At 36.5% G+C, this 22,052-nt stretch overlaps 1 protein-coding gene and 1 long non-coding RNA gene across 2 annotated transcripts in view; one reads left to right on the forward strand and one right to left on the reverse strand.

The window, feature by feature from the left end:
* COLEC10 (collectin subfamily member 10) overlaps positions 1-22,052 on the forward strand; it is a 145,484-nt gene that overhangs the window by 27,523 nt on the left and 95,909 nt on the right. The window lies entirely within an intron of this gene.
* LOC144330629 (uncharacterized) overlaps positions 1-22,052 on the reverse strand; it is a 60,807-nt gene that overhangs the window by 11,230 nt on the left and 27,525 nt on the right. The window contains exon 2 of the long non-coding RNA XR_013396957.1: positions 1,077-3,142. This is a non-coding gene — a long non-coding RNA (uncharacterized LOC144330629). The remainder of the gene's footprint in view (positions 1-1,076; positions 3,143-22,052) is intronic.

Here is a 22,052-nt window from a genome sequence, read left to right on the forward strand (position 1 = left end):
CTCCACAAAACCTTAAAATGTCATGTGAGAGGATAGAGCTTCAAAGGGAAATAATTTGTTCCTGGAACACAATTTTTCATTTAAACACCATCTTCATTTTGAAGAGAAAACAAATGTGTGCAATATGACCCTGCTGGCCTTAGGCCTACTCCTGTACCACAAGTGCCATATGAAACCATGAAAGGAACCACATCAAGGCAGATGAGACCACTGAGAACTTCAAGGAAATCATGTCAGCCACGTATGATTTATCTGTGGACCTATGTTGGGCAAAGCAAGCTGAGAGGCCCAGAGTTAATGGGAAAAGTCATCAAGTTAAAAGTCATCCTTGGAAAGAACACGAAGGAGCAGGAATCTAAAAAGTTTGGAAATGCTGTCAATTCCATAGACTTAGTACTCTTTCATTTAGGGAATTAGAGAGAAAAAAAACAAAAAACACCATAATGCTGTTCATTGTACTCAAAGGCAGTATTATTCTGACAATTTGGAAAATCTTTTATTCTTTCATTTAAGCCTAAGAAACAGTTTTTAGTTAATTTTATTTTGACAAAGTATTAATCATGTCATAAATACACTATTTGGGGGCATTTTTAATATTTCTGGAATTTCACGTGTATCATTTATTATCTGGAGGTCAGTGTTGTGTAGTTAAGAGACTGGGCTTAAGGCCACACTGCCTGAGACAGCATCCTACCTGCAACACTTACTAGCTATGTGACATTTGTCAGTATGTACCTTCCTGTGCCTTAACTACCTCAATTATAAAATGAACTGTACCCATTTCATCAAGTCGCTGTGAGGATCAAATGAAATACAAAAAGGAAATTTCTCGCAATCCTCCCTGGTACAAATGAACACTTATGAATAACATCTGTTAAAACCTTCATTCAACCCCAAGAGGTAGATTCCCCTTCTGAAGATAAAGTCACTGAAACCTAGAGAGGGAAAGTAATTGGTTTGAGTTTGCAAATGGTGGATAGAAGTGGTGGAGACAGAATGCAAACCAGTGGAGTCTGGCTCCCAAACCCCTGGTCTATGCAGTCACCATAATACATTGTTTTGAAAATTTTTCATACCTTTATCTTTTGCTTTTCCACTTGAACATAAACTCTGGGAAGTCAGAGGCAACTGTGTCTTCTATTTCTAGATTTTCTTGTGTGGCCCAATGCAGTGTCCTGAGTATGTGTGGCTAATATTGCTGAAAGGAGAAAACTGATATTAATAAAGCACTTAGGTAACAACTGCCAAGAATTATGGCCAGGTACTGAGATAAATTACATTTATACTCAATCCTTACTAAAATAAATTTCAAGAGACAGATATTATTATTCTTGTTTTACAGATGGTTTACAGTTGTTGCTTAGAGGACAAATCTTTCTTTCCTTGGACTGTACATTCTTCTTGTAGGAGGCACACGGTCATTGACAGCATGATTTTAAAGCTAGAGTTGATAAGAAATTTGATTCTGCTGCTTACATAAGAGTGTGATTTTTGAGTTATTAAACTTCTCTGAGTCTCATTTGTAAAATGCAAATAGAAAATACAGCCTACATAAATTAATAATGATAGTAAATGAGGAAATACATGTAAAGGTCTATGTTGGAATGACAGCAGTCTATAAATATTAGCTTTCACTATTATTATTATCATTTTTAATATGTGTTTCAATAGAGTCAGTTGAAGTGAAAGGATCTTTTTAAAAATTTTAACCTGTCAGTGTGCTCCAGTGTGAGAAACATCCTCTCTTCAACGGAAAAGCTTTAGGGGTCATTTATACAGGTAATTGAATCAGTTTAAACAACTCCACTAGGCAGTGCCTGTCCAAAATAATCATTGTTTCAGTAAAATGGTTGGCAGGACATGCTAGAAGATATTTTTAAAATATTACTTCCTAACAAAAGTGTTGCCTATAAGTTTATAGGAATAGGAAGCTTGTGATGGGCAGACAGAAATCTGTATGCAACAAATATTACTTCTCCAGCTAAAGGACTCGACCTTAAAAAGGACAGTGAAGCCAAATCTATTAAGATTTTATCATCATTTGGTGATTATACCTCAGAAGTTCAAAATCCCTGGGTGAAGAAAACACCACACATATTTTTATCTCATTCTACTTTTAGAAACTATGATAAACTACACTTTAACCAGAAAGATCAGTAAATTGGATGTTCTGGTTATAATCAAATAATATTTATCATACATCCCAAATGAATTAAAAGGTAGAATATTCACATCAAACATTATACCATAAACAATATACATAATAATAAGCTTTCAGTGTGTAAAATGTTTACTTTGATTATTCTGGAAGCACTCTAGGTTTTCAGAATGTCCCAGTATTATCATTATGAACCTTAATTGTTAGGATAATATAAATTTCAGCACAAGGTAAGGAATATCTTCTCACAGAGAAACAGCACCTCTACAATGGAATTGGGCCATAATGGAATTTCATGAGTTCCCTTTGCAGGGAGCTTTAAACAAAAGCTGTAGGATTGCTTGCCTAAAAGGTTGCAAAACAGATGTTGGTATAAGATAAGGAGTACTAGAGTTGTTTATAAGAGCTGGTTACATTAGTTTCCTAGGGCTTCCTTAACAAAGTACCACAGATTGGGTGGCTTAAACAACAGATATTTATTTTCTCAGTTGTGGGTACTGGAAGTACAAGAGCAAGATGTCAGCAGGATTTTTTTTTTCTCAAGTCCTTTCTCTTTGGCTTGTACATAGATGTCTTTTCTGTTTTCTCACATGGTTCTTCTTCCTTCTTTCTCCTTCTTTCCTTCTTCTTCTTTCCTCCTCCTCCTCCTCCTCCTCCTCCTTCTTCTTTCAGACAGAGTTTCACTCTTGTTGCTCAGGCTGGAGTGTGATGGCACAATCTTGGCTCACTGTAAACTTTACCTCCCAGGTTCAAGTGATTCTCCCGCCTCAGCCTCCCGAGTAGGTGGTGCCCACCACCACAGCTGGCTAATTTTTGCATTTTTAGTAGAGACGGGGTTTCTCCGTGGTGCCCAGGCTGGTCTTGAACTCCTGACCTCTGGTGATCCACCCGCCTTGGCCTCCCAAAGCGCTGGGATTACAGACATGAACCACTGCTCAGTCATGGTCTTTCTTCTATGTGTGTCTGTATCCTAATCTCTTCTTCCTATAAAGACACCAGTCATATTAAATAAGGGCACACATTAGTGATCTCATTTAGCCTTAAATACCTATTTAAAAACCCCATATCCAAATATAGTCACATTCTGAGGTACTGGGGTTTGGGACTTCAACATGTGAATTTTGGGGAACTTAATTCACCCTATAACAGGGGTTTAGAGGAGAAGCACTGGGACCCTGGTTAAAGATTAAGAATTCCTCAGCTTTACTCCTGAATATTGATTCAGTAGGCCAAGAGAGTTGCATTTTTCATGTGTCTAATAGCTAGGACTTGCTTTTAGCTAGTGTCAGGTGATCATCATCTTAAGCTAGCTCAGCTCAATCAACATGGAGGACGTATTGTCCCACACAAATAAACATTTCAAGAATAGGGTTTTAGAGGTACCTTGAATAAGGTCTGAATACAACAGCTTAGATTCTCTTTTTACATTCCTCCCATCTGCTTTCTCAGTGTGGCTTCCATTTTTCAGTCCCCTTGTGGCTGGAAGATGCCTTGACCCAGCCCCCTATGTTTACAAAGGTTCACGTTTAGTGGAGGTGGAGGCAAATCATTTAACATTTTACCTGTGAAGTGGCAAGGTAGCTCTTAAATGGCAAAAATGGATCTTAAGTGGCAAAACAAATGAGGAATAGGTGAATTTCTGCACTGTGGAACCTGAAAGAGCCAATTTACATACACATAAAGATACAAAATATACAATTATACAAAACTGTAATTCCAAGTTTGTTTTAGTAATAGGCAAATAATACTAATAGTGTTTACTTAGTGCTACCTGTCAGCCCCTAGCTTGAATACTTCACATGTATATTTAATACATTAGGTGCAGTTATGATCACCATTGTTCAGATAAGGAAACAAAGTGGGCCAGAGTCTATATCCCTTGCCCAAGGTAGAGCCAGTGAGAGCCATGAGGAGGCAGAACTGGGATTCGAGTCTTTGTCTTTGGAGTCCTTATTTGCTAATGCCACTTTTTGCAGCCTCCTCGACGCAGATACAGAGGGTATCAGAGTTATCCATCTCTAGTAGAGCTGAACTCACTCAAATTTCATGATACGACAGTAACGTCGGGGATGAAAGAAAAGTTATGTTATTTATTTTAATTATGCACATACACTAGAAAGACCCACTGATCTGACTTTAGTTTGAAAAGCTGTTTTCCAAATTTAATATGCCTGAGTTCATTTTATCTCACAGCACTGACAAACGGACCCATCACAAGGTAACTATTAATACTTATTAAGGATGTGTTAATTCAATGTGGGCAAAAGGGGAAAAAAAGAGTTAAATAATGCTGCTTTAGCCCCTCCTTGAGCTACGAATCTTATCTAATAATGAGGTCACTTGAAAACCTTACCAATCAGCAAACTGAGAAGCCTGACATAAATACTACCCAGTCAGTATTCAGTGTGTCTTGTCTTTATTTGATAAAGTATATTTCTTTCACTATTGAATTGCAGCAAAGGTGTAGGTCTTTCCCTGGAATTTGAGCAGAATGCTTTGTCCTATTGCTAAGAAAATGCATATAAGTGCCTGAGACAGTTTAGTGGTCTTTACCAAAAATAGCTTGGCCTTTTGACTCACCCAGGCTGCCAGTAAACTCTGTATTTTTTCCCTCTCTCCACAGATATGCTAAATCTGGTAACATCACGTCAGTGCATTCCGAATTGGATGCAACACTGAATTTGTTTTAATTTGGAAATCCTTGTTATCAGTTCATATGTTGAATCAGAGAACATTGGGACAGGAATGGTCTAGCAGATTATTTAGCCCAGCCTCATGGACTTATAGATAACAAAAGAAAATATAAGAGATGTTAAATGACCCACACAAGACCACATTGCTGGTAAGTGGCAGGCCCAAAATAACTCTGGGCTCCTGGTGCATGAAACAATTTGTTTTCTACCGGAGTCTTAACAGGAGGTTTCAGGGATAGGATATAGCCCACCCCTTCAAAAATAGTTTAGTAGAGTAACACAAGGTGTGAACCCTAGATGCTACTGTATTTAGGGACTTTTCATATTGCTATACAGTGCTATAGCAAGAAGGAATATTTAAGAATCAAATGATACAAAATCCAGGAAAACAAATAGATATTTTAATGATCAAACTTGGATATGGGTGGCTCTCTTTCTTTCTTTTTTTTAACTGTGGTAAGAATATTTAACATGAGATATACCCCCTGAACAAGTTTTTAGAGGTACAGTACAGTATTGTTGACTGCAGGTAGAATGTTGCACAGACAGTTGCTAGAACTTATTCATCTTGCATAGTTGAAACTTTGCACCTGTTGAACAGCACCTTCCCAGTCCCCTCTCCCCAAACCCCTGGCAGCCAACATTCTACTTTCTGCTTAATTGGACTGTTTTAGATAACTCACATAAAAAACGATCATGCTGTGTTTATTCTTCTTTTTGGCTTATTTCAGTTAGCATAGTGTCCTCAAGGATCATCCATGTTGTTACACATGGTAGTTTCCTTCTTTGACTAAGGCTGAACAGTATTCCGTTGTGTGTACATACAATGTTTTCTTTATTCACACAACCATGATAGCGATTTCTTGGCTATTGTAAATGATGCTATAATAAACATGGGACTGCACATATCACTTTGAGATCCTGATTTAAGTTATTTTGGAAAAATACCTAGAATTAAGATTGTTAGATCATATGATAGTTCTATTTTTAATTTTTTGAGGAACCCTCATTCTGCTTTTTATAGTGGCTACATCATTTTACATTCTTACCAACAGCATATAAGAGTTTTAATTTTTCTTCATCTTTGCCAGCACTTATCTTTTTTTAAAAAAAAAAATAAGGGCTATTCTAAAAGGTGTGAAGTGATACCTCATTATGGTTTTGGTTTACTTTTATTTGATTATTAGTGATGTTGGGCATCTTTTCATATACCTGTTGGCCATCTGTATGCTTTCTCTGCTAGTCTATTTGTGTTACCATAATGAAATACCTGAAAGTGGGTAATCTATAAGAAAAGACGTTTAATTGGCTCATGATTCTCCAGGCTGCACAGAAAACATGGCACCAGCATCTGCTCAGCTTCTAGTGAGGCATCAGGTTCATGGTAGAGGGCAAAGTGGGAGCGGGCGTGTCATGACAAGAGCAAAGCAAGAGAAAGAGCAAGGGTTGGGGGAGGTACCACACTCTAAAACAATCAGCTCTCACATGAACTAGCAGAGTGAGAACTCACTCATTACCACAGGGGTGGCATCAAGCCATTCATGCGGGATCCTCCCCCGTGACAAATGCCTCTTACTAGGCCTACCTCGCACATTGGAGATCACATTTCAACATGAGATTTGAAGAAAACACACTTCCAGACCATGTCACCTTTGGAGATATTTCTATTTAAATCCTTTGCCCATTTCAAAATCAGACTGTTGTTTTCATCAGGTTTTGTTTTGTTTTGCTATTGAATCACATGGGTTCCTTATATACATTTAATAATAACCTCTTACCAAATATATGGTTTACAAATATTTCCTCCAATTACTTAGGTTGTATTTTCACTCTGTTGATTGTTTCCTTCCCTGTGCAGAGGCGGTTTAGTTTGATGTGGTTCCACTTGTCTATTCTTGCTTTTGTTACCTGTGCTTTTGATGTCATATCCAATAAATCATTGTCAAGACCAATGTTTTGAAGCTTTTCCCCTGTGTTTTTTCCTAGGAGTTCTAAAGTTTCGTATCTTACATTTACATCTTTAATTCATTTTGAGTTGATTTTTATTCACAAGTACTTAGTAAGCACTTTAATCCTCATGCTGACCCTTGAATTACATTTTACTGTCCTCATTTTTAGATGAGAAACAGATTCAAAGTATTTATGCCTCAAGTGACACAGCAAAATCATGATGAAAACAGAGTCCGGACCCAGCTGCAACTGATTCTGAAAGCTATTCTCTACTCACTGCCTTCTAAAGAAATCTCTTTGTAGGCTGTTCTTTTGCTATAACTCTTCCTCCATTTTTGGTCGTGTTTGATAACTGGTGAGTGTTTGGGTGTCTTCTGCATTACTAGAAATTCACAAGAGTTAAATGGCTGTGTTTCATGGCATGTAAAGTTATATACAGTAGATTAAGGCATGCACCTGGAGCTTCTCAGTTAGAGGGATGTTAAGGGAAATGTTTTAGAGAGCAGTAAAATAAAGGTATTGGTGTTAACAAGTGGAAACAACCTGTTCTATTTCATATGATAAAATAAATTCATCTTGTACTCCATTAAGGTGGCAGCATTGAAAAATAGCACTGGAATGTTCAACATATGATCAGTCAAGACCTGGGTGTCAAGCACAAGTTTACCAAATACGAGTGATGTGATTTTGAACAGCAAATTAACCTCAGTATTTTCATCTATAAAATAAAAATATTCTTTCTGCTAACTCGCAAGGCTGACTTAAAAATGAAATGAGAAAAAATATAAAGATTTTATCTCCTCTAAAATGGTGTGAATTTAGAAGAAAGAAGTTAAATCTGCCTTTTACCCATAACATATTTCCCAGAGAGAGTAAACATTTCAATTATTCCCAGTGTGGATAAACTTAAACTCTGTATGAATTTAATAGGAAATATTCATTCTAAGCTTTTCTTGAATTGGCTGTATTCCTATCTAAAGTTGAGGAAATGGAGTTATTTGCGACATGTATGGTACAGTCATGAAACCATCACCTTGACCAAATAAAAAGTGTAATCACTTACACATTTTGCTGAGATAGCTCATGAATAGAAGTTCATAAAAGGCCAAGTGATTTTTACCATCTTGTGCATGTGATCTTGTGGTAAAAATTTGAGAACTTGGATGTGCTTGACTTGATTGCATCATTCTAAATAATAGCCCGTTGGTATCACAACTAAGATTTTTATTGTGTTAGCATTTATTGGAGGCCCCCTATTCTCCAGGCACTGTGCTAAGTACTTCATGTATATTATCACCTAATTTTCATAAGAACCCCAGGCACAAAGTAATGTTACCAGTAGAGACATAAATAAATATGTCCAAGGTCACATGGTTTGATATATACAAGGTATAGCTAAGACTATTAAAAAGGTCACATTTATTATAAATACATTCATTTATTTATTTGTTATTAATTACTCATTACTAGGAAGAATGGTGTGTGAGTGGCATTTTGAGCCATTAAAATGGATAAAATGGTCTTAGGAAAAGAGAAGCTAGTGAATGGGAAATGGCTGAGGACAGAGCCCTAGGACGTCCTGGAGTTAGAGGTCTGATAAAGAAGAGCCATCGCCTGTAATCCCAGTATTTTGGGAGGCTGAGGTGGCTGGATCATCTGAGGTCAGGAGTTCGAGACCAGCCAGGCCAACATGGTGAAATCCCATCTCTACTGAACATACAAAAATTAGCCAGGCATGGTGGTGGGCACCTGTAATCCCAGCTACTCAGGAGGGTGAGGTAGGAGAATTGCTTGAACCCAGGAGGTGGAGGTTGCTGTGAGCCGATATGACACCACTGCACTACAGCCTGGGCAACAGAGTAAGACTCCATCTAAAAAAAAAAAAAGAAAAGAAAAGAAGAAAAAAAGTCAGTAAAGGAGAATGAGAAAGAGTTTTCCTCAAGGTTTTCCTCAAGGTGGAAGAAAAAAGCACATAAACATGGTCTCAAAAGCCTAGAAAATGAAGTTATTTAAGAGAAGGAAATGGTCAGATTTGTTGAATCCTACTGAAATTTTGAGCAAGGTAGGACAGAAAATTGACCATTTGCTTTGGGAAGATATAAAATGTTGGTGATGGTGATAAAAGTAATTTCAGTTAACAACAGTTCAATTACAGTGAGGTTAAGACAGAATAGAATGGCAGGAAGTGGAAGCAATGAATACAGAAAATCCTTTAAGAGTTTTTTTGTAAAGAGAGCAGATATTGAAATGATAGCTGAAGAGGCATGGAATATTTTTAAATGATGGGTGATATGAAGGCATATTTGTGTGCAAGTAGAAATGATCTCGTGGAGAGGAAGAAAATAATGTTGCAAAAAAGAAAGAGCATAGTGCTGATCTCTGAAAGCAGCAATGAAGGGGATGGCCTTACATGACAGCAGGACACCTATTCCATTATAACTGGGAGAATGGCAGAGTGTGCAGATGCAGATAAAAGGAGGAGCCAGCATAGAAGATGAGGTCATTCTTTCCTGATTAATTTTCTGGGACCTATCTTGTGATGTTTTCAGCTGAGAGTGAGAGGGGAAGAAAAGTCGGACATCAGAAAAGGATGATACAGAGGAGAATAGGCAAATGAGTTTCCTAGAGAAGTGTGATGGGATTATATGGCATTGTGGGGTGCTAATTTGAGACTTGTAGTCATGAGTTTGAGACGAACTGCTCATCAGCACAGTTGTGTGCTTTTCTCCTAGCATCCTGGAGCCTCTCAGATACAGGCACAGAGCAAGTACACAAAGGAGCTTAATCAGGCTTGAGTATCACCAGGCAATAATGGCAGAGTAAGAGGGGAGAGAAGCAGAGTTAAGAGTGCTTGCAAGGAAGTGATTACACATCTGAACATGGAGTGTAAGCCGGAAAAGGAGCACAATAAAGATGTGAGAGGGTGGTGAATATTTAAAGAAAAGAAAAGTGATAGCAAAAGGGAGTAGAGGTCAGGAAATTTCTTAATTGGGTATATTAAGAGTATGTAAACTGGAATAATATGTTTTTAAATGGGCAAGTTATTAGGGAGAATAAGTTTCATACACGTAAATAATTGAGACAGAGGAAAAGAAGTCAAGGAACTTAGAGGCCAAGGTAATTGATAGGTGAAAATATTGAGTGCGCTGAGGATGATTGCAGGAAATGTAGAGAGGAAGACAGTGGGCCTGATGATAAAGTCACCCATAAATGCAGAGGCAGTGGTGGGACCACAATCAGTTCATATGAAATTCACATAGGAGAAAAGGTATTAACAGAAGGGCAGAGGAGTTATGGTCTGGAAATTACTGGGATGATCGGTAAAACCCTGCTCCTTCTGCAACCTTTTCATATGAGTGAGCTTCAGGGGTGCAGTTGGCCTAGGGAAGAACTGGAACTCAAGTCAGAATACACAGGAGGGATTAGGTGATGATATTGAGGATGCTAATCATTGCATTTTGAATTTTAGTGTCATAGTGGAAAAATTTGAGAAGGTGACAAGGAGTAGAAGATTGAAAAGAGAAAGAAAATACCAACTACGAAGATGGCACAGTAAGGAGAATAAAAACAAAAGGCTGGTATTTTGGCCGGTGATCAAGGAAATGGTGTTCTGAAGCAAGGCAGGTTAAATTTTGCCTAGATGCTAAATCCCAGTAGTGACATTGTATAAATTGGAGGAGGGAGAAAGAGGAAGAGAAGCTTCATGATTTAGCTACTGCCTAGCAAGAAAGCCTGGCTCTGGCCAAAACTGTCACATGGGGAAGGGAGCCAGTAGTGATGCAAAGTAATGGACCAAGCACCGTGATGCAACTCAGTGACAGCAGTGAGGTGGCAACTATAATAGGCACATAAAAATGCATGCTCAATAAAAACTTGGTAATTGGACTTGATCAGTAGGACCTCCAAGGCTTATGGATTCGTTGAATTCCCCTGACATCAAATCTGGTTCTCAATTCCACTTTTACCAGACACCAGCCAAAACAGTCAAAAACAAATAAACAAAAAAAACAGTAATTCTGAAACTAAAAGTTAGCAGTATATTGTAGGTATTTGTTTACAAATTTGAAGTTTGAATCAGAGAGAACCACATTCAGCTTTAATAATATAAATTACAAAAGAATAATCTGTAAATCCTCTACAGTCTTAAAGTTTATGATTTACAATATATGACACCACAGCCTGACTAGCTGAGCTTTGGCAGTCAAAAATCAAAACCATATTCGATTTGTCAATTACTTTCATGTTAGAATTTTGCCCCCCATTCACAAATACGAGCTTAGCTCTATTTCTGTGTCTTACAAACCAAGGCTCATCATGAAATTGGGCTTATATTTCTGCATTGCCTAGAAAAAAACCTGTCTAGTTAGTTTACAGTCCTACTTCATAAACACCAATACTCAATTACATAGTTGCTATAATTGTATGTGTGTATATAATTTTTAGTGTATACATTCATATAATTTATGAATTATATCTTGTTATTTCTATGGACAACTTTCATTTAAAATAAGTTTCAAAAGTAATAGAAAAATATTTAGAAAGTAGTAGTATTATTAATAAAACATCATAAATGTCGTAGTGTAGTTTCTTGAAATGTTTTTATCACACTAATAGCACTTAATTTAAACATTCCCTAATGAAATATATAAAAACACATTTGGATTATTAAAAGATAGGTTTCATTTTACTAGGAGAAACTCTAAAAATTTTAAATTCTATGAATGAATGCTCTTCCATTAAGGTATTAAATAATATTTGCTCTCAAAAGAAACTGAACAACTCTAGATTGGGGGCTGGGACCCAACTGTTAAAACATATTACAACCAATTACTTAATGAACTAGAATAAGTAGGATAATCTAGGCCAAATTTTCTGGATGATGGCATTTCATTTACCATACTTGGGTGTTCTATTCCAATGACTAAATGCCTTCTAGTCACTACAAGTTCATATATGGTCAATTAAATGTGTTACAAAAGAATCTAATTAGAAGGATGAATAGGGTTTACCCAGGCTAGCTAGAAAACAGGATTACATAGTTCTTGGGGAAAGCTTTGCTAAAATAGGTGACCAAAAGGCATTACCTGGATAGCATGGAAATTGTAGGTAGATTGGAAATTCAAAGAAAGACAGGTAGATCAACTCTGAGGAATTATGTCTCATGAGTGGGAGCATCATTTCAAATCCTGAGTTTTTGAAATAATCTAAACCTGACTTTATTCCCTACTCTGCCTCTTGGTAACTGAGTGACCTTGGACAAATTAGGGTAGGAGAATTCTTGACATAATCATATTTAAGTTTTTTATCCATTGGCTTGGTTCCAATTGAATTTGCACTTTGGAAAGAGAAATATTCTGGCTGAATATCATAACTATTTTTGAAATTCATGGGTAAATATTTAGGAACTGAAATGTATGGATAAATATTTAGGAAAAACTCTTTGCGTTGCCAATTTTTAAAAATGTGACAGTTATAAGAGAGACATGTATAAGACTTTACTTGACTATGTTTTTCAATTACTTTTCATAAATCTTTTAAGTCAGATAAATTTATGAGTGTACTCAGTAAGAAAGCTATATTTCAATCTGATTTGAAAATGCAATGTCAGAAACTATGTAGATGGAAATTGTCTGCAAAACGAAGTATACTTTATACCAAGTTCTCATTTGCAGGTTTTTAGGTTCTGCTGAAGCAGTTGGTTTGGCACCCAAATGGCATGATTGTTTAGAAAAGATAACAAGATGGACATCTGTTTTTGATGTTGTCTTGAAAAGTGAACAATTTCTGATGTCATCATCACAAAATTATTTCAGCATAAACAGAAGAAGGCTGTAGTGGACATCACTAAGGTGCAGGTAGAATAAAAATTGAGTTATGTAAAGTTGGGTAGCTCAAGCATTAGATTGGCATGGGGCTCAGAGGATGAATTAATGGAATGGGTCCCTTCTAGATGGATGCTTGGAAGACAGAGTGGAATTATGAAAGGATCACAAGCTTCAAAGTAAGAGAGATCTGATCCCACTTCCTGTTTGATCTTGGTTGCACCACTTAACCCATACCTTATCTCTAAATTGGAATAGTTATATCCAGCAGATTTCCCAGATTCTCTATGATTTTTACATCTTACCACACATGGAAAAGTCTAATATTTGCTTTGCACATTGAGGCAAATTGATAAGGGCAGAGGAAACTAGTTTGGGGCCCCCAACTACGCTAAATTGCCTAGCCTATTGAAGGGATCAATATTTCAGTGCATTTATACCTAGAAGGACTATACAGCTGATTATGCAGACATAGATACCTTTTAAAGAGAAATTGGGAATAGAAATAATAACCCGAGGACTTACTGGGAAAACCAGGACATATGCTTAACTGTAATCCATCCAGAACAAATAGCATACTTTTGGAGAAGCTCTAGGCTCAACCAATGCTTTTCATAGTAAGCAATCAAAATTGGTAGCTGTTGTTATTTACAAAAAAATCTAACTGCGGAGACCTACTTTGACCCCTGGGGAAGTAGTTTTCTCCAACTTAGTTATTACTAGTTCAGGATGGATCCCAACCATCTATTCTAGCTATTCCTACTATCAGATCAAGGGGAATAAATAACCTAACAACAATGATCCTAGGAATCACACATCATTATTTCTAGTGTCATAGATTTGTGTTACTTCACTTTCAATCTTCTCCTTTTTCCTTAGTGGCTGAGAGCTGCCCTTGAGAGAAGTCCATGATTCAGGAATCTTTCTGAGGCCATTGTTTATTTTCTCTCCTCATAATGGCTATATGCTATTAATTCTCACTCTACCCAGCCCTGGTCTCTCCCTTGAATTCCACATTGATATTCTCAATTCTTGCTTGATATATTCAAGCATGTATTTGGATGTATATATACACACACACACATATGCATATATGCATATGTATATATAGTTATGCATATGTATGTGTGTGTATATATCTCTCTCCAGATATCCAACCCATCTTCAAACTCTACATAGACAAGTGAGCATTGTATATCTCATGCTTCACCCACACCAGGCAACATTTTTCTAATCTATGTTTTTAATTTGTATTAGGTCACCCAATTGCTCCCCTGGGAGTAATCCTAGATTCCTCTATTTCTTATACTTTTGTTTTCAAACTCAAACCCAGGCCATTGACTCTTTCTCCAAAATAGCTTTCAAGAGATTATTCTCTGTATAATCCTACTGCCTGAATGTTTCCTATCATCCTCTTTCACCTCCTTACTAAAAATGGTTCTATTTGTTGGTCTTTATACTACTAGTTCTAGCACTTTTGCTGCCTACAAACTTTTATCATTCTAACATGCAGGTGTGGTCATATTATTTCCACGCTAAAAATCCATCAATGACATTTGGTAAAGGATAAAATCTAAAATACTTTTTCATCACATAAAAAGATCCTCGGATTCAGGTCTTTTAAGTGTCAAGCTTAATTTCACTCAATTCCTTTCCACATTACCCAATATTACCACCTCTGTGCTGTGTCAAATGTTCTCAACCTTTTGAAAGAGAAATTGGGAATAGAAAGAATAGCCCTAGGATTTACTGAGCAAACCATGATATATACGCAACCTAACTCTAACCCATTGAGAGCAGGAATAAACCTCTTATTTTAATCACAGTCACATTGTTATAACCAGTTCTGTATTGAATTCAACAAGCTTCATTCAGGTCCATTCTGAAAATGTCTCACCTTGTCCTCAAGCTACATAGTTTTTCTTTCCCCAGGGCTTCTCTGTCATCAAAGCATGGTGCACGCTGAGGAAGCCTCTCACTATCACAAGTGGGCAGCCTGAAATGGTAGGATGTTCACATGCATGGAACCACCTTGATGTGTGGGAGATAGAATCCTGGACCGATCGTTCAGAGATGTTTTATGAACCTTCACTTCAGGTCGTGTAGGGTTGAGCATTTGTCCACTGTACTAATGGCCTATTAAGCTACTCATATGTATATATTTTCTTTCTCTTTTTTACTCCCTCTTTCCATCATTCCTGATCCATGTGATTACTTCCCAAATAAATTACCTTTATGTAATCCTTGACTGAGGCCCAATTTTCAAAGAAATGTGAAAGACTAGTTTCTAAAGAGTGTTTATAAAACAGACCTCTGTGATGGGATTTTAAAGTTGATTACTCATAGATCAGAAAAGGCTAAAACTTTGATCACTTGTGGAAAGTCGGTGGTGATCATCTTTGGCATGCAGTCACATATAAAGACTGTCACATGGGGTGGATTGTGACGAGGTGCAGGTAGAAAGCAAGCTGAGTTATGTAAAGTAATTGGGTAGCTCAAGCATTTTATTGGCTTGGGGATCTCTTAATCATAAGGATTCCTGTTCATATCACAGATGTGTCCTCTAGGAGGATTTTCCTCACATTCTCATTTAGGAATATCCCTCACTGGGTCTGTGGTGTGCCAGCAGTGCTTTTAAAGCTATCATCAATATCCTATGTGAACACTAAAATATTCATGAATGTGACAGTGTCCTGAATCTTTGTGGAGTTCATTTTCTACCCTCTGTCTCTGACTCACATGTCTCTTACTGGGTATTTATATTTCTGGCTTCTTTATGCTCACAGGGTCCAGATGCACAGAAGGCAATGTTGTGATGGATCAGACTAGTGGCATAAGTGGACCTGAGTAGTGTGAGAATAGGAAGTATTGGAAAGTTCAAGTTTTCTTGCTTCACTTATGAGACACATATCATAAACTTCCATAAGCTCTTAGGCTCAAGCAACTGTTGCCTATGTCAGGGGTCAACTTAATAATGCAACCTTGTATTGGCTTACCTTCCTTTCCTGTTTCATTTTCCCCTGTCTATCTCTTCTGCTTTCTGAAATCACTTTCTAAATAAACTACCTTCACTACAAATTTGTTCCTGAAATTGTTTTGTGGGAAACACTCACTAAGAATTCATTTTAAATACTATTACCAAAATACTTACAGCACTTAACAAAGGGGCGGACACATGGTATGGGCCCAATCACTGTTGGTGTAATTAACATTGGTCTCTGTAAATGCCATGCTACTTCTATATCCTGGGTTCTGCCTGGATCTTTGCCCAGGATTTTCCTCTGTCCCAAATGCCTCCATCCAGACATTCCCTGGATATTCCTACTGCCTGGATATTGCCTATCATCATCTTTACCCATTTTTTTTTTAATCTCCCTCAGATATATCACCTGTGTAACTCCTGCTTATTTTTCAACTAATTTACATCTCCACTGGGTAAATTCTCCTGAGTTCTTTTAGGAAATATAACGTAATTTGTTCACAAAAAAAATCCCTGATTTCTGGAAATATTGCAAGAGAACATTTTCTAATCATCATTTCATGTAACTGGGTCAATATGACGGAGTTCTAGCCAGGGAAATGTAGGCAGTGGTAATATAAACAATTCAGAAAACCCTAGTCTTAAAACTATATGCAGGATTTTCTATACTTCCTCTAGTTATACCTATGCAAGCTGGAAGTGGAGGACTCAAAGATGACAAAACTATAAGCTGGAAACAGCTGTTTACTGGTTCATGACCTGGAAAACAGTTCCCTAAGAATATCACCAAACCGCATTAGACTGAAAAACTTTGTGTTAAGTCACTGAGATATCAGGCTTCATTTCTACTTTGATATAGCCTAGCATACCATAACTAATATGTCCCAGAAACATATAGGGAATTCCTCTATTTTCTACTGGACTTTGGACAGAACCTATATTAAATCAATAAATATTTAACTGTAGTTGTCTCATTTTATTTCCATCAATTTTACTGTAATCTCTTTGGATTTCCCAGTGCTGGCACTACATGACAAATTTACTGATTGGATAGATGGATAAGGAAGATTCTTCTGTAAGGTTCTAGGAGGAAAACGTTTAGAAATTATTGGGATTTACACGTTTTGATTGACTAAGTAAAAGTAGCTTCTCAAAAGTTTAATCATGGAACAATGGAAAAGAGCTGCTTTTGGAAGTGATGAATGATTTGTAACTTGGGAGCCCAGCTGGCCTGAAATTTAAGACCAATTGTCCAAACTTTTCAACTTACTAGTGAAGTAATTAAGTGCGGGGACATCAAAGGACTTACCCAAACTATGTTAGTAATAGAACTTAGAGTGAAATTGAATATCCTGTTTCCCATACCAGTAGTTTATTACATCAAAATTTTTAAAAAGGCTGAGTAATCAGCACATCCAATATGTACCAGAAATCAGTTCAAATCCTGACAATTTACTAATTATGTGCCTTTGGTTTGATTACTTAATCTGGCTCAGGGAATCAAGGAGGTTTTCTCATTTATAAAAATGAGATTTAAATATCTTCATAGGTTTTCATGAGATATAATAAGGTAATCTACATTGACCCTGAGCCTGACACAAGGTTGCAATTATTACTATGTTTATTATAATTTTACTAAGTACAAAACATTATTATTTAAGTTGATTATTTACATTTTACCATTTACTGTTATGATATTAAGTTTCAGCTACATTATAGGTCAGAGAGTTTGGGGAGCTAATTAGAAATATAGATCCATTGGAAAATTCCAGTTCAAGACCCACGCAACTGAATTCTAAGTGAATTGTGTAATGCCATAATTTTTTCAAACTGAGAACTTTCTGTAAAGACATTTTTATGTGTGGCTGTAATTAATTGCAAGCAGTAAGTGGAAAGGAATGGGAAAGGAGGTAATCTGGGAACTTAGATGATGGTGAATGCTGGAAAGTCCCAGAATACCATTCCTCTCCTTAGATTCCCAGTTTCCATAGTGATCTGGGACAGTATTCATTTGTGATTCCCATGAAAATAAGTAATTTAGTAAATGTGATACTATAGAGCCAGAGAAGGTCTAAGATGACAGAATCATCATCACGAGGATTTTATTTTTATTTATTTTTAATTTATTTTTTATTTTTTGCCATTGGGATTTGGCTTGTGCTTAAGGTTTGGATCCATGATAACTCAAAAGTTCACATCTCTTCAAGGAGATCTCCTAGAGAATAACCAGTGGGATGATTTCCCAGTACCTGGGCTCCCAGAGTTGCTTATGACCCTGGTGGGTCCCTCATGGAATACATTAAGGCAAGCGTGTGTGATGACTAAGACTCTGACATACCTAGATAACTCATCCTGGCTGTGCATGTCTGTAATCTTGAGAAAGTTACTAGGTTGGCTGGTGCAAAAGTAATTACGGTTTTTGCCGTTAAAAGTAAACCTTTTGAGCCTCTGTTCCTCCCGTACAAAATAGGGGTAACGACCCTGTATTGAATTGTTGTTACAATTAAGTGAAAATATGTGAACGAAAATGTTATCTAGCACAGTGCCTGGCACATAACAGGCACTCAATAGCAATTCCTTCTGTCTTCCTTTCTTTTTTTCCTGAGCATTATTATTAGCAAATTCATTTAATACCAACTTAGAATTCTCAAACACAAACACATACATTGTTCCAGTTTTCTCTGTTAGGCAAGCAGTGCCTTTCATACGTACTGATACATGCTTCAGCTACCATCCACCCATAAAGTTCACCTTTAAGATTCACTTCTATAAAACCCAGCACAGACAGGTGAGGAAAGGAGGAAGAGACCACTGGCCCAGACCCTCCTATGTATATTGCCTCCCCTTAGGGATGAATTTTGTGAGAAGTTAGAATAGAACCTTGCTATGGTTTGAACATGGTGTGATTCCACCAACACTTATGTTGAACCTTGATCCTCAATGTGGCAGCTTTGGAAGTGGGGCCTGTGAGAGGCGATTTGGTTGTTAAGAGGTACTAACGCCTTTCTATCCAGACTAAGTTCTCTCTCTCTCTTTCACCTCCCCATGGCAGCTAGTTGCTATAAGACAAGGCTCTTCTTGTGCTTGGTCTGTTTCTTAGGTGCCTGCTTCCTTTTCTTCTTCTCTGCCATGTAATGACATAGCATAAGGCCCTTATCAGAAGCCAAGTAGATGCCAGTGCCATGCTTTTTGGACTTCCCAGCTTCCAGAGCTATAAGAAATAAATTTCTTCATAAATCATCCAGTCTCGGGTAATCTGTTACAGCAACAGAAAATGAACTAAGACAAATGTAAAGAAGTGACAGATTTGTTGGGCACAGTATAAACGGCAGTCTGATTTTTTAATTCCCGCTTTATTCCTTTGGGAGACTGGCTAAATCACCTTTGATCTGCTCATCTATAGATTAAGGATTAAACTCACTTAGAGAAGATTATACTTTGGCTCCTAATAGTTATAAAGTGAGTGTAACAACTTACCCACAAATGAAAGCGTGGCTGTTTTTTTAAAAAAAATAAAATAAACTTTATTTTTTATATAATTTTTGGTTCATAGCAAAATAAAGTGGAAAATATAGAAACTTCCTGTCAAACCGCTGCCCCTACACCCCATGCATAGTCTCTCCCACTATCAAAATAATTGGTGCATTTGCTACAATTTATGAACATTAACACATCACTATTACCCAAAGTCCATAGTTTATACCATGGTTCACACTAAGCATTGTATATTCTGTGGGTTCAGGATAATGTATGATGACATCTATCCACAATCACAGTATCATGCAGAATAGTTCCCCTGACTTAAAAATCATCTGTGTTCTACGTATTTAGCCCTCCCTCCCTCCTAACCCCTGGCAGCCATTGATCTTTTTACTATCTTCAGAGTTTTGTCCATTCCAGAGTGTCAAATAGTTGGAATACTATAGTATGTAGCCTTTTCTGATTAGCTTCTTTCAGTAATATGCATTTCAGGTTCCTCCATGTCTTTTAATGGCTTGATAGCTATTTTTTTTGGCACAAAATAATAGTTCATTGTTTGGACATACTACAGTTTACTTGTCTGTTTACCTACTGAATAACATCTTGGTTGCTTTTAAGTTTTGGCAATCATGAAAAAAGGTGCTATAAATATCCATGTGCAAGTTTTTGTATAGATATACAAACTCCGTTAGTTAAATATCAGGGAATGCAATTACTGGATTTTATGGTAAGAGTATGTTCATATTTGTATGACACTGACAAACTGTTTCCAAAGTAGTTATACTGTTTTGCATTCTCACATGCAAGTTCCTATTGCTCCACATTCTTGCCAGCATTTGATGTCAGTGTTCTGGATTTCGTCCATTCAAATGGGTTTGTAAAGGCAACTTATTGTTGGTTTAATTTCCATTTATTTGATGACATATGAAGTGGAACATCTTCTCATATGGTAATTTGCCATCTGTGCATCTTTAGTGAGGTGTCTGTTAATGTCTGTGGCCCACTTTTAAATTGGGTTGTTAGCTTTCTTATTGTTGAATTTTAACAGTTCTTTGTACATTTTGGATAACAATCCTTGTAAGATATGTCTTATGTCTTTCAGTGTGTGATTTTCTTTCAATTCTCTTGGTAGTGTCTTTTGAGAGTAGGAGTTCTTCATTTTAATGAAGTTCAGCTTATCAGTTTTCTCTTTCATGGATTTTGGCTTTGGTGTTGTAGCAGAAAGATCATCACCAAACCTGAAGTCATCTAGATTTTCTTCTCTTGAAGTTTTATAGTCTGCATTTTACAATTAGGTCTGTGATTCATTTTGAGTTAATTTTTGTGAAGGTTGTAAAGTCTGTGTCTAGATTTATTTATTGGCATATCAATGTCCAGTTGTTCCAGCACTGTTTGTTGAAAAGAGTATTTTCTCCACTGTATTGCCTTTGAAAATTTGTCATAGATCAGTTGGCCATATTCATATGGGTCTATTTTTGTGCTCTCTGTTCTGATCCACCGATCTATTTGTCTGTTCTTTTGCCAGTACTACTACACTGTTTTGAGTAGTATAGCTTTAGAATAAATCCTCAGGTCAAGTAATAACAGTCCTCCAATTTTGTTTTCCTTCAATATTGTGTTGACTGTACTTGGTCATTTGCCACTCCATATAAACTTTGGATTTATTGATATCACAAAATAACTTGCTGGGATTTGATTGAGATTGGATCAAATCTATAGATCAAGTTAGAAAGAAGAGACTTGACACTACTGAGTTTTCCAGTCCATGAACATGGAATATTATTTAGTTGTTTAATTTCTTTCACAAGAGTTTTGTGGTTTTCTTTATACAAATGTTGCACATATATTGTTAGACTTATATCTAAGTATTTCATGCTTTCAGGTGCTAATCTTATATTGCATTTTTAATTTGAAATTTCATTTGTTTCTTGCTGGCATATAGAAAAGTGATTGACTTTTGTGCATTTACCTTGTATCCTTGCAACCTAGTTATAATTGTTCATTAGTTTCTGAAGTGTTATTTTTGGCATCCTTTTCAGAGTTTCTACATTAATGATCAGGACATCTGCAAACAAAGTCAGTTTTATTTCATTCTTCTCTACAGTATATATTTTATTTTTTCCTGTTCTTGTCTTATTGCATTATCTATGCCTTCTTTTCAGTATGATGTTGAAAAGAGGTAGGTAGTGAGAGAGGATATCCTTGCCTTATTCTTGATTTTAGCAGGAAAGCTTGGAGTTTCTCACCAGTAAGTATGAAGTTAGCAATAGGTTTTTTAAATAGATATTCTCTATCAGTTGAAGAAGTTCAGTTCTATTCTTAGTTTACTGAAAGTGTTTTTTAATCTTTAATGGGCGTTTGATTTTGTCAGATACATTCCCTGCATCTACTGATATAATCACATAATTTTTATTCTTTATCCTGTTAATGTGATGGATTACATTAACTAATTTTTGAATGTTGAAACAGCCTTGCATACCTGGGATAAACTCAACATAGTTATGTTGTATGACTCTTTTTATACATTGTTGGATCCAGCTTGTTAATATTTTGTTGAAGATCTTTGCATATATGTTCTTGAGAGATACTGGTCTGTAGTTTTTTTTTTTTTCTTGTGATGTCTTAGTCTGGTTTTAGTGTTAGGGTCATGCTAGCCTTATACAATGAGTTAGAAAATGTTCTCTCTGCTTTAATATTCTGTAAGAGTTTTCAGAGAATTTTGGTATTATTTATTCCTGATACATTTGATAGAGTTCACTCTTGAAAACTTCTGGTCCTAGTGTTTTATGTCTTGGAAGGTTACTAATTATTTTTTCAATTTCTATAATAGATACAGGCCTATTCAGATTGTTTATTTCTTCCTGTGTGAGTTTTGTAGATTATATTCTTCAAGGAATTCATTCATTTTATCTAGGTTATCAAATATGTAGGAACAAATTTTTATAGTATTATTTTATTTCCTTTTAATA

The sequence above is a fragment of the Macaca mulatta genome, chromosome 8, assembly GCF_049350105.2.
Source record: "Macaca mulatta isolate MMU2019108-1 chromosome 8, T2T-MMU8v2.0, whole genome shotgun sequence".
NCBI classification, from domain to species: Eukaryota; Metazoa; Chordata; class Mammalia; order Primates; family Cercopithecidae; genus Macaca; species Macaca mulatta.